The sequence below is a fragment of the Chiloscyllium plagiosum genome, chromosome 48 (genome assembly GCF_004010195.1).
Source record: "Chiloscyllium plagiosum isolate BGI_BamShark_2017 chromosome 48, ASM401019v2, whole genome shotgun sequence".
NCBI lineage: Eukaryota > Metazoa > Chordata > Chondrichthyes > Orectolobiformes > Hemiscylliidae > Chiloscyllium > Chiloscyllium plagiosum.
This window is the reverse complement of record NC_057757.1, coordinates 9,695,983-9,710,239: the sequence shown is the minus strand read 5'-3', so window position 1 is coordinate 9,710,239 and position 14,257 is coordinate 9,695,983. Positions and strand designations below refer to the sequence as shown.

General features: G+C 41.9%; 1 protein-coding gene across 3 annotated transcripts in view; it reads left to right on the top strand.

Moving 5' to 3' along the window:
* Window positions 1-14,257, top strand: part of palm1a (paralemmin 1a) — a 266,525-nt gene that overhangs the window by 61,249 nt on the left and 191,019 nt on the right. Inside the window, exon 1 of one of the 3 annotated variants that reach the window (XM_043683615.1) lies at window positions 8,058-8,080. The exons of the other annotated variants lie outside the window; for them this stretch is intronic. The gene's annotated coding sequence lies outside the window, so the exon portion shown is untranslated. Of the gene's footprint in view, window positions 1-8,057; window positions 8,081-14,257 lie in introns of those variants that run through there. 3 annotated transcript variants of the gene reach the window in all.

The following is a 14,257-nucleotide window of genomic DNA, read 5'->3' as shown; positions in this document are numbered from 1 at the left end:
AAGAAACATATGGGCAAGTCAGTTATTCATCTTAATACCGTTGGTGTGATACTGTTGAATGAGAATCAGTTGCCTCTGTGTTACATGATTCACAGCAGCTCGAGATAGTCATTCACCACTGACTTTCAAGAATATTAAGTGCTTGCCGAGCCAATGATATACTCATCCCATAAATGAACAAAGGAGAAAAAGATTGCATTTCAAAGCAGTTTATTGTCAGTACTTTGGAAAATTCTTAGGAGAGTTCATAAGTTAAATTCTTTTTCTCTCTGAATCATTAGGCTGATCTTTTTTATCAGGAATGTTCCTTTTAAGAAGAACTTGTGATAGATTTGGCTGCAATAACACCACAAATCAACTTTTCCAGTGTTAGAAGGCTATTTAATATCAACTGATGTGTTTTTATACAAAAAAGACTCCCAAGTGTGCCTGATAAATGCATCCAAATTGTTTCAGCCAGAAATATCCTTGAGGCTGTTTACAGGAATGTTTTTCCAAGTTGGCTACATGACCTTTGGTAACTTGCTAGTCAGCTGCTAGAAATAATAAGAACTCGGACTGTCACTGGAGGGGGTGCAGAGGAGGTTCACTAAGTTGATTCTGGAGTTGAGAGAGTTGGTTTATGGAGTCATAGGGTCATACAGCATGGAAACAGACCCTTTGGTTCAACCAGTCTATGCCAACCATTATCCCAAACTAAACTAGTCCCACCTGCCTGCTCCTGGCCTATATCCCTCCAAACCTTTCTTATCCATATTCTTAACCAAATCTCTTTTAAACGTTGTAACTGTACCCACATCCACCATTTCCTCAGAAAGTTCACTCCACACGTGAACACCTCTCTGTGTGAAAAGTTTGCTCCTTGTGTCATTTTTAAGTCTCTCTCCTCTCCCCTTAAAAATGTGCGCCCTGGTCTTGAAATCTCCCATTCTCGGTAAAAGACAACTATCTATACCTCTCATTATTTTATAAACGTCTTAACCTCCTACATTCCAGTCAAAGATGTCTAACCTATCCAGCTTTTCTTTATAACTCAAACCGTGCATTCCCAGCAACATCCTGGTAAATCTGTTCTGAACAATCTCCAGATTAATACTATCCTCTCTATAAGTGGGCAACCAGAACTGGACACAGTACCCCAGAAGAGGCCTCACCAATGTCCCATATAACCTCAACATGATTTCCCAACTCCCATACTCAAAGGTCTGAACAACGAAGGCAAGCGTGCTAAACACCTTCTTAACCACCCTGTCTGTATGTGATGCAAACTTCAAAGAATTATGTACCTGAACCCCTCGGTCTCTCTGTTCTACAACACTACCCAAGGTCCTATCATTGGAATTTAGAAGGATGAGAGGGGATCGTTTAGAAACATATAAAATTATGAAGGGAATAGATAAGGTAGAAGCAGGGAGGTTGTTTCCACTGAAGGGTGAAACTAGAACCACGGGCAGAGCCTCAAAATAGATTTAGGACTGAGTTGAAGAGGAGCATCTTCCAAAGGATTGTGAATCTGTAGAATTCCTGTACGGTGAAGCAGTTGAGGCTACCTGTTTAAATGTTTTTAAGGCAAAGATAGATTTTTGAACAACAAAGGAATTAAGGGTTATGGTGGGAGGGTGGATAAATGGAGCTGAGGCCCCAAAAAGATCAGCCATGATCTTATTGAATGATGGAGTGGGCTCAAACGGCCACATGGCCGAATTCTGCTCCTATTTCTTATGTTCTTATGTAGAAGCAGGATTAGGTCATTCAATCCTGCTGCACGATTTAATATGATCATGGCTGATCTCATTTCAGCCTTAACTTCACTTTCCTGCCCACTCTTCATAATCCTTCAACTTATTACTGATTAAAACTCTGTCTGTCTCCTCCTTAAACGTATTCAGGGTCCCAGCGTCCACTGCTGTTCTGGGGTCATGAATTCCAACCCTTCTCAACCCTTTAAGATAAGCCATTCCTCCTTATCTCTGTATTAAGTCTGCCTTAACATTATCCTAAAAATTTGACCTCTCATTCTAGATTGTCCCACAATGTGAAACATCTGCTCTATATATACTTTGTCAATCACCTCTAGTATCCTATATACCTCAAATAAATCACCTCCTACACCCCAGAGAGAATTGGCATAAACTGCTCAACCTCTCTGCATGAGACTCCTCCTTAAACGTATTCAGGGTCCCAGCGTCCACTGCTGTTCTGGGGTCATGAATTCCAACCCTTCTCAACCCTTTAAGATAAGCCATTCCTCCTTATCTCTGTATTAAGTCTGCCTTAACATTATCCTAAAAATTTGACCTCTCATTCTAGATTGTCCCACAATGTGAAACATCTGCTCTATGTATACTTTGTCAATCACCTCTAGTATCCTATATACCTCAAATAAATCACCTCCTATACTTCTACACCCCAGAGAGAATTGGCATAAACTGCTCAATCTCTCTGCATGAGACAAACCTTTCAGCCCTGCAATTAATCTAGTTAACCTCCTCTGAATGAAAGGACACAGAGTGAAAGAGAACACACTTAATGTAATTGGCAAAAGCAGCAAAAGAGATACACCAATGCAATGACTGATTAAGATCTGGAATGCCCTGCCTGAGAGTGCGGATGCACTGAAAATGAAGTTCGGTTATTATCTTAAAAGGAACAATGTGCGGTGTTAAGGAGAGAAAGCAGGGAAGGGGCATGAAGTGAAATATCTTTTGGAAGAGTTAGGACAGGCATGACAGGCCAAAGGGCTTCTTGTGCATTGTACAAATTCTGTGATTTTGATTTTTAGTACTGACCTCACCCTAATTTGGCAGCTTCTGGAAACTTAAAAATCGCATTGTAAGTTTTCAATGTTCATATTGATGTAAATTGTGAAAAGCAGTAACCCCAGTATTGATCCTTGCGGTACACCACACGCCAAATAACTCACATTTAACCATTTTCTCAGCAGTCAGTCTTGAAACAGGCAGACATTCATTCTGCTGCTTGTCTTTTGACTGTCCATTATTTTATTCATAGCCTGTTTTGTGGAACCCTGTCGTAGGCCTTTTGAAAAGCCAGATAAATGATGTCTACTTTATCTGTGACCACTTCAAAAATTCATAAGGACAGCGAGCGAGCGAGAATTTTCCTTTTGAAATCCGTGGTGCCTAGTCATTGGAATAGCCCTGTCCTCTAGATATTCTCTCATTTAGTAAGGGTTACATTATTTTTCCTACCACTAAAATTAAACTGACAGGTCTATAATTTTATGGAAATGTTCTGCTCCCCCAACTTTGTAAATATAGGAATTACACTGGCTATCTTTCAGGCCTCTGGCACTAAAGCTTTCTAAAATAGATTATTAAAAATGAACAGTTTTAACTTTGTTATCTCCTCCCTGGATTGTTTTTAAACAGACATATGGTTTACTATTTTGTTTTCTGTTCCTTGACAATTTAATTTTGTAGTGTCTTTACCTTCCTAATTGTTATTTTTGGCTTATCTTTTAATTTTTTGTGTTCTCCATGATGCTCACTGTTGTCTGTGCATCTAATGTATATCTGTGTCCTTTCCCACAATTGTACCATTATGTCTTTATTCATGTGTGGTGACTCATTAATGATTAGCTTGGGCTTCTTTGTAACAGCATATATTCCTCCTGCTCTTTGTTGAAACATTGTTTTTAATCTTTCCCATTGGTGTTTTACATCATTGTTTGCCCATCTTTTTGCCCATTTTATTTTTTTCAGAAAAAGTTTTGGCCCCTCAGATAAAAACCCTCAAAAAAAGCTTTTCTCCAATCTACTAGTTTGGTTTTGTCATATTTCTCCCTCCTTATTATCAACTTCATTTCTGTTCTTTAATGGGATGCGGGTGTCGCTGGCTGGGCCATCCCTAATTACCCAGAGGCAGTTAAGAGTTGTGGGTCTGGACTCACATGTTGTTCAAACCAGGTAAGGATGGCAGTTTCCTTCCCTAAAGGGCATAAGTAAATTAGATGGAGTTTTCCAACAATTGATTCATAGTCATCATTAGACTCTTAATTCAAGATCTTTATTGAATTCAAATTTCACATTTTCTCTGGCCAGATTCGAACCTAGAGGACCTGACTTTACTTGGGTCTCTTGATTCACAGTCCAGCAATAATACCATCATCAGTAGGGGCCATCACCTCCCCTAATTTTATCATGATCAGTATTGCCAGGATGTACCTTATTTTATTACATTTCACTGCTCTGGCCCATTCTTTACTACAATGTCAATTTGTGAAAATTCCTTTTTGACAACTAACCAATTGAGTTAGAACAGAGAAAATAGAATGAGAAGGAGATCAGTTGCCCCCTCTCAGCTCTACATTCAAATTAATCATAGTGATCTTCTACCGCAATGCCATTTACCCCACCACCCCTTAATCCCTGATGTCTTTACTATTTAGAAATCTATCAATATCTGTAAGAATTTTGCTTCAATAGGATCACCTCATTTTATTCATTCAACTGTAGTTAATATATACAGAGGAACCTCGAATATCTGCCATTCGATTGTCCGAATTTCAGATTATCCGAACAAGGTCGTAAGGTCCCGATGCTTTTTAAACTGTGTTATCCGGCATTCAATTACCCCAACAAAATAATCCTTTGCCCTTGTCATTCAGATAATCAAGGTTCCTCTGTATCGTTCTACTGTAGAAAGGATATTATTAAATGAGAAAGAGTGCAGAAAAGATTTACTAAGATGCTACCTGGACTGACAGGTTTGTGTTTCCCTGGAGTGTGGAGACTGAGGGGTGGCCTTATAAAGGTATATAAGAAACATGAAAGGCATAGATAAGGTAAATAGTGAAAAGCTTTTCCCCAAGGGAGTATAAAACTAAAGGGCATAGGTTTAAGGTGAGAGGGGAAAGATACAAAAGAGTCCAGGGGGCAATCTTTTCACATAGTGTGGTGAGTGATTGGAACCAACTGTGAGAGATAGTGGTGGAACATAGACCAAAGAACATTCCAGCGCAGTACAGACCTTTTGGCCCTCGATGTTGCGCCACCCTTTGAAACCATTCTGAAGCCCATCTATCCTAAACTATTCCATTCTCATCCATATGCCTATCCAATGACCATTTAAATGTCCATAAAGTTGGCAAGTCTACAACGGTTGCAGGCAGTGCATTCCACTCCACGACTACTCTCTGAGTAAAGAAATTGCCTCTGACATCTGTCCTATATCTATCACCCTCGATTTGAAGCTATGTCCCCTCATACAAGCCATCACCATCTGAGGAAAAAGACTCTCACTGTCCACTCGATCTAACCCTCTGATTATCTTAAATGTCTCAATTAAGTCACCTTTCAACCTTTTTCTCTCTAATGAAAACAGCCTCAAGTCCCTCAGCCTTTCCTCGTAAGACTTTCCCTCCCGTAGCAGGCAACATCCTAGTAAATCTCCTCTGAACCCTTTCCAAAGCTTCCACATCCTTCTTATAATGTGGTGAGCAGAACAGCATGCAATACTCCAAGTGCAGCCACATGACCTCAGCTGCAGCATGACCTCGTGGTTCAGAAACCCGATCCTTCTACTAATAAAAGCTAACACACCATATGCCTTCTTAACAGCCCTATAAACCTGGGTAACAACTTTGAGGGATCCATGTACACATCTACACTACCAAACATCTTACCATTCGCCCAGTACTCTGCATGCCTGTTGCTCCTTTTCCACATTAAATTCCATTTGCCACCTCTCAGCCCAGCTCTGCAGCTTATATATGTCCCTCTGTAACCTGCAACATCTTCAGCACTATCCAGAGCTGTCCCGACCTTAGTGTCATCGAACTTTAGTTTACGAACCCATCCTTCTAAGCCCTCATTGTTTATAAAAATGACAAACAACAGTGGACCCAGTACGGATCCTTGCGGTACTCCACTAGTAACTGAACTCCAGGATGAATATTTCCCAGCAACCACCACCTTCTTTCAGCGAGCCAATTTCTGATTCAAGCCGCAAAATCACCCTGAATCCCATGCCTCTGTATTTTGTGCAGTAGCCTACCATGGGGAACCTTATCAAACACCTTACTGAAATCAATATACACCACATCAACTGCTTTATCCTCATCCACCTGTTTGGTCACCTTCTCAAAGAACTCAGAGGTCTGTGAGGCACGACGTACCCTTCACAACACCGTGATAACTATTCCTAATCAACTTATTCTTATCTCTTATAACCTTTTCCAATACTTTACCCACAACCACAGTAAGGCTCACTGGTCTGTAATTACCAGGGTTGTCTCTAATCCTCTTCTTGAACAAGGGGACATTTGCTATCCTCCAGTCTTCGGGCACTACTCCTGTCGACAATGATGACATAAAGATCAAAGCCAAAGGCTTGGCAAGCTCCTCCCTGGCTTCCAGAGAATCCTTAGGATAAATCCCATCCGGCCCAGGGGATTTATCTATTTTCACACTTTCCAGAATTGCTAACACCTCCTCCTTGTGAACCTCAATCCCAACTAGTCTGGTAGCCTGTTTCTCAGTATTCTCCTCAACAATATTGTCTTTTTCCAGTGTGACTATTGACGAAAATATTCATTTAGCACTTCCCGTATCTCTTCAGATTCCACGCACAACTTCCCACTACTGTCCTTGTTTGACCTTAATCTTACTCTGGTAATTCTTATATCCCTTATACACCTATAGAATACAGGGGTGAATACAATTTAGTCATTTAAGAAACATTTGGACTGGTACGTAAATGGGATACGAATGGGGGGATATTGACCAAATGCAGGCAAATGGGACTTGTTTAAATTGTGAAAACTGGGCAGCATGGGGACGTTGGACCGAAGGACTCTATAAGCCTCTACCTTGAGAATAGAGTCCTGTACACGTGGTAGAAACACTATTCCCTTAACCCTTTTATTTATAATTTCTGGTCAATTTATATCAGGATAATTAAAATCCTTGATGAATATTATTCTACGTTGTTTTACTGAATTCCCCCATTTGTGTTTTTTACCCTCCATGTTTCTGCCAATCCATCTTGTTCATCCTTTGAGAAGGAGAGAATTATTGTCATCATGTGGGATGTTTGGGAAGATTCTGCTAGTGGCTGCTGTGAATGATCTGACTTCATGGATTCTGCTGCAAATAGGACAGGATAGGACAGACACTTGGAGAGTTGCTAGCTCAGTATTTTCTCTTCTTGAGTTTTCTCCCTCATTCTGATATGAGCTTGCTTTCAAAGGAGACCAGTCCATTTTATGTCAGTTTGCTCCAGGGACAGCAGTCCTGGGTGAGTTTCTCTCAGCGCAGATGATCGCTATCAAAACTTCGATGCTGAGCCTTTGAAGTGGCCTTTGGAGCACTTCCTTCGTCTGCAATGAGAGTCCACCCAAAACTGAAACACTTCTTCATAAATTCACTTCAGTAAGTGAGTGTCAGACGTTCGAATCACACCAAGTCAGTTCTGAGTGTGTCAACGTGGAGTGGATGATTGGCATGCCAGCTGAGGTTGGCACTGCAGTACTTGGTGTTTTATCCTGCCATCTGATCTTTAGAAGCTTTCAAAAGCAGTGCAGATTGGAGCAATTAAACATTGAATCATTTCACTGGAGTGTCACGGAGTCATACATTGCAGAAGAGGCCGTTCAGCCCATTGAATCTGCACTGACCTATCAACAGTAGTTCCACCTTCCAGCATTTGGTCCATAGACATGAATGTTATAACATTTCAAGTGCTCGTCCATATATTCACTCATTCCTGATACAGGGCTTATACCCGGAACATCGATTCGCCTGCTCCTCGGATGCTGCCTGACCAGCTGTACTTTTCCAGCGCCACACTTTTCGACTCACATATTGTTTAAAGGTTTATGACTGCCACACTCTGGGTGAAAAATAATTTGCTACCCATCATCCCAAAATGATGTCCCCTTGTTATTCACCTTTAAATGAAGAGGAACAGCTGCTTTGTATCCACCCTATCCATGCCCCTCATAATCTTATACTCCTCAATCATGTCTTTCCTCAGCCTTCCCTGCTCCAAAGAAAACAACCCGAGCTTATCCAGCTTCTCTTCATCGCTGAAATGCTCCATTCCAGACAACATCCTGGTGAGTCTTCTCTGAACATCCTCCATTGCAATCACATCCTTCCTACAGTATGTGGACCAGAACTGGACACAGTACTCCAAGTGTGTTCTAACCAAAGTCCTGTACAACTCCAACATGACCTCCCTGCTCTTATAATCTATGTTACGACTGATAAAAGCACATGTCTTGTATGCCTTCATATTTCCCTTATTAACCAGTCCTTATTAACCAGTCCTGCCACCATCAGTGAGCAGTGGACATGCATCCTAAGATCTGATCATTCCTCGGAGCTTCCTAGGCTCCTGACATCCATTGAGTACTCTCTTGTTTTGTTACTTCTTCCAAAATGCATCACCTCACATTTATCAGGATTAAATTGCATTTGCCCCCTGATCCGCCATCAAAACCAACCCACCTATATCTTTCTATAATCTAAAACCTTCCTCGCTATTAGCCACCTGACCAATCTTCATGTCATCCACAAACTTACTAATCCTGACCCCACATTCTCATCTCCATCGTTCACACACATAATGAACAATAAGGGACCCAGCACAGATCCAATGGCATACCACTGCATACCGGGCTCCAATGACACAGACCACTAATTTTAGGTGATCTTGCCAAGTTACCCTGGATCCCATGTGCTTTTACCTTCTTCATCTCTATCCATTGTCAAAGGCATTGCTGAAATCCATGTAAACTGAATTAACCACACTACTCTCATCTGACCCAAATTTTTAATTCTTCTTCTCTGGCCACAGGGGAGGTGCCAGAGGACTGGAGGACAGCTAATATGGTTCCTCTTTTCAAGAAGGGTGGTAGAGATAGACCAGGGAAAACTATACACCAGTGACTTTCACATCAGTGGTTGAGAAACTATTGGAGGAAGGAGTGAAAGAGAAAATTAATCTTCATTTAGAGAGGCAAGGTTTGATCAGGATTAGTCAGAATGGTTCTGTCAGAGGGAGGTCATGCCGAACAAAGTTTATTTAATTTTTCGTGGAGGTGACCGTGTGTGTAGATGAAGATAACAACTTCACAGTTGTCCTCCCTAACCACACCCTCCCCCGAGTGAAAACTGAAATGAAACACTGATTTAACACCCTTCCAATGTTGTCTGATTCCACTGCTCCTTTCTTCCCTGCTCTTTTTCTGATTATACCCTTCCCCTTCATATATTTATAGAATATCTTGGGAATCTCCCTAGTTTTCCTGCCCTTTCCATACTCCTCTAGAAGCCTCCACTATTTCACTCCCTTTCCTCCTTTTTTCAACTCTCTTTTCCTTTTTATTCAGTCTTGAATATTTCGGGACACCCAGGGTTCTCTGGGCTTCTTGGTCCTGCACCAATTCACCAGTGATCCTCAGACAGCAACTCCCAAAACCTTCCATCCAGAAAGACAAGGGCAGCAGATATATGGGAACACCATCACCTTCAAATTACCCTTCAGGCCACTCACTATCCTGACTTGGAAATATATCACCGTTCCTTCAGTATCCTGGAATTCACTCTCTAATGACATTGTGGGTCAACTCATAGCAGCGGTTCAAGAAGGCAGCTTACCATCACTTCCCAAGGGCAACTAGGGATAGCCAATAAATGCTGGCCAGAGGAGTGAAAGAGAAATGAAAATGCCCACATCCCGCAAAATGAATTTAAAAATGCTTTATTCTAAAGGGAATATCTTGGGCCTGTACTTCGCTCAGTACCTTATTGAAAATCTCCCATTATTCTGTTGTAGATTCACCCTCAAGTTATAGAGTCATAGAGGTGTACAACACTGAAACAGACCCTTCGGTCAAACTCATCCATGCTGACCAGATATCCTAAATTAACCTTGTCCCATTTGCCAGCACTTGCCCATATCCCTGTAAACCCTTCCTATTCATACACCCAACCAGTCTCCACCACTTCATCTGGCAGCTCATTCGATAAACACACCACCCTCTGCGTGGAAAAGTTGCCCCTTAGGTCATTTTTAAATTTTTCCCTTCTCACCCTAACCCATATCCTCTAGTTCTGGACTCCCCCATCCCAGGAAAAAGATCTTGTCTATTTACCTTATCCATGTCCTTCATGATTTTATCAACTTCTATAAGGTCACCCCTCAGCGTCCCTCGCTCCATGGAAAACAGTCCCAGACTAATCAGCCTATCCCTATTGTTCAAACTCTCCAACCCTGGCAACATCCTTGTAAATCTTTTCTGAACCCTTTCAAGTTTCACAACGGAGGGAGACCAGAATTGCACACAGTATTCCAAAAGTGGCCTAACCTAAGTTCTGTACACCGCAACATGACCTCCCAACTCCTATACTCAATACTCTGACCAATAAAGGAAAGCATACCAAATGCCTTCTTCACTATCCTATCTACATGCGACTCTACTTTCAAGGAACTATGAACCTGCACTCCCAGTTCAGTTTTGTTCAGCAAAACTCCCCAGTACCTTACTATTAAGTGTACAAGTCCGCCCTGATTTGCCTTTCCAAAATGCATCAGCTCATATTTATCTAAATTAAACTCCTCAGCCCATTGGCCCATTGGCCCATCTGATAAAGGTCCCGTTGTACTCTGATGTCACCCTTTCCTTGCTGTCCACTACACCTCCACTTTTGATGACGTCTGCAAACTTACTAACTATGCCTCCGATGTTCACTTTTATATAAATGACAAAAAGCAGTGAACTCGCTGATCCCTGTCTACATTGGCTGGCTATTGCCTTATTTAATGAAATCTACCCCAATCCAAAACCCCTTTTCTGCAGAGCATTCACAAAATCAACCTAGAAAGTACAGTGTTGTTGTTGCTGTCAGTACAATGCTCCCGCACTGTCACCCATCACTGTCATTACCCAGAATTCCATCCAGCACTGTCACCACTATGTGCTTGACCTTCTGTGTGGACATGAACAGCTCTCTGGAATGTATTTCAAGAAATCCTCTCCCTTTAAACCTTTTACACTATGATAACCTGAATTAATGTTGGGAAAGTTGAAATCCTTTAATGTAATTACCCTATTATTGTTACACACTTTAGTGAATGTTTGATACATTAACACTGACTGGGGCCTCCCAGCAATGTGAATGCCACCTTTTTTATTCTTAAGTTCTACCTAGCAAACCTTATGTGAAGACTCCTGCAAGATATTATCCCTTACTGCAGTAACTGACTCCTTAATTAATTAATCATATGACACCACCTCCACTTCGATATCCTCCCTTGACCTGCCTGAAGATCCGATACCCCAGCATGTTCAGCTGCCAGTCCTGTCTCTCCCTCAACCCTGTCTCTGTGTTGGCAACAGTATCACAATTTGATGTGTCAATCCACACTCTTATCTCATCATGTTATGCCAATCATGTCATCCACTAACAACCAGTTCGAGACACAGCTGAAGCCAGACTAAGGGTTAGGACCGATATGGGATTAGCTACTTCGAGAATTAGGTAGGAAGAAATTTATTGCTACTTGTATTTATGAAAATACAGTAAAATGCGTATAGGTCGCCACAAAAAACAGCACCATTTAATTTCACAAACTATTTATTTTAAAAAGGAGACAAAAATCCTTTTTTATTCATTTCACACCCTCTTGGTTTCACAAACCGGCCACTGCCAAAGACCAGCAATTTCTATCTATTTCTACACAACATAAAGTTTGGGGTATGGTTGAGACAGAATGCCATAATTCACTGTTACGCTGCAATGAAATCCCACACTGACACATGGGCTCGGCTCTGAGCGCAGTGAATGTATAAAGAAAAGACAGAGTAACTACAAGCAAAATATTCCTGTGGTTCATATACTGCTACTGATGTTGGAAGTGAAGTTAGGTCCTCTATGTTTAAACATCACACATCATGATATCAATCTAACTGTCTAAAAGGTACACTGCCTTGTGCTAACAGCAAGTCTTAGACTACAGTAATTGGTCTGATTAATCTTTTAGTTTCTCTTTATTCAATTGGAGATTTACGAGAATGGTCACAGGAATGAAAAGCTTAACATATGAGGAACATTTGAGGACTCTGGGTTTATACTCAATGGAGGTTAGAAGGAGGGGGTGGGGGGGGAAATCTAATTGAAAAATACAGAATACTGAATGGCCTGGACAGAGTGGATGATGGGAAGATGTTTCCATTGGTCGGAGAGATGAGGAATGAGGGCACAGTCTTAGAGTCTTTTAGAATGGAGATAAGGAGAAACGTCTTCAGCCAGAGAGTGGTGAATCTATGGAAATCATTGCCACAGAAGGCTTTGGAGGCCAGGTCATTGAGTATATTTAAGACTGAGATAGATAGACTCTTAATTGTCAAGGGGATCAAGGGTTACAGGGAGAAAGCGGGAGAATGGGGTTGAGAAACTTATCAGCCATGATTGAATGGCGGAACAGACATGATGGGCTGAATGGCCTAATTTCTGCTCCTTTGTCTTGTAGTCTAATGGATTTAATGTAGACTTTGCTGACAGCCATCTCACTTTTGATGATAGCCATTCTGTGCACCTGAATAAACACAGCTCCTCCACTTCCCTTTTATCCCTCTCTATCTTTTGAAATGTGTTGTATTCTGCTTTGTTTAAATGTTAAATGTTTAAATCCAAGCACTGATTTTTTTTCTCTAGATTTTTCTCAGTAATCCCTATTAAGTTTGGTTCCTCACAAAATATGATAGCCAAAATATCCCTTAATCATTAAAGACACTGTGTGTTACACTACAGAGAGTTTAAATCTTCTAAATAGCAGTTCTTATTTGATTTTTAACATTTTTTTGCGTTCAAGCTCAAGAAATTAACCCCTCACTTAAGTTTAGTCTTTCTTTAGAATCAGAAAATCCCCACAGTGCAGAAAGAGGCAAATCAGCCCATCGAGTCTGAACCAACCCTCTGAACAGCATCCCACCAGACCCATGCTTCCCTCCACCATCCCACCCCACCCAACCCCTGTAACTCTGCATTTCCCATGGTCAATCCACCTAACCTGCACATCATTGGATTGCCAGAGGAACTCGAAGCATCCGGAGGTAACCCATGCAGACATGGGGAGAACGTGCTTTACCCTAGTATTTTCTGTTTTGTTGATGTTTAGATTAGTTTCATCTTCTCTGCATAAACTCCCCCCGCCCTCTGCTCCATGTCACTTTGTTACTAATTTAAAAACCTTGGTCCCCTCCCTATTTATCCTTTTCAATAATGATACAACGACCCTCCTGGCTAATCCCCTTGAACACAGAGAGCCCTGTCTTGTCTCTGCCAGACTTCTCCACATGGTAACTTCCCTGAATAATCTTCTCTCTGCTAATTTGCATGTGACATGTGCAATAAATCTACAATCCTCAATGTCATTGCTTTCAAATATAGTGCCTAACTGACCCTAACCCTAACTCTAATTATCAGTCCTGCCTGTTCCTACACTATGTTCTTGGCTGCCCTACCCTGGATTATCCTCTTTCCTTTCCAATTTTCTCTTCTGGTCACCACAAGATATTCCCTTACCCTGACACCTAACAAGTAACACACCCAGAGGGATTCTCCCTCAAGTCTGCAGTCTGCATAAATGTGGCGCTGTGTTTACAACACTCACCTGTGCCTTGGGATGTCCTAAGGTGGTGCAAAAGGTGCAATACAAATGAAAACATTTTCTGTTTTTCTCGCTCTTGCTTAATCTGGCAGATTCTAGAAGGGAAGCCTAACAGCAATTCCTGTCGGGAGTAATCTCAGTATGGGTCTCACAGTGCAACTCACACTGTCAGTCTCACCCATCTTGAATAGTGAGTGGAGAGATGGCAGGGGTGCTCCTGAACACTCCTGTTACTGAGAGACCACAGATCCCATGCCGGAGATTTCTGACATTAGGAAGAAATGCTGTTGACTCCCATTCTGGGCCTCAGCTCCCCTCCGCAATTTCCCCTCTGACGTGGTCGACGACAATCTCCACTGCATCTCCTCCACTTCCCGCACCTCCGCCCTTGAACCCCGCCCCTCCAATCGCCACCAGGACAGAACCCCACTGGTCCTCACCTTCCACCGGATACATCGTATCATCCTCTGTCATTTCCGCCACCTCCAAACAGACACCAAGGATATATTTCCATCCCCACCCCTATCAGCGTTACGGAGAGACCACTCCCTCCCTCGTCAGATCCACACCCCCCCACCAACCCCACCTCCACACCCGGCCCCTTCCCCCGCAACCA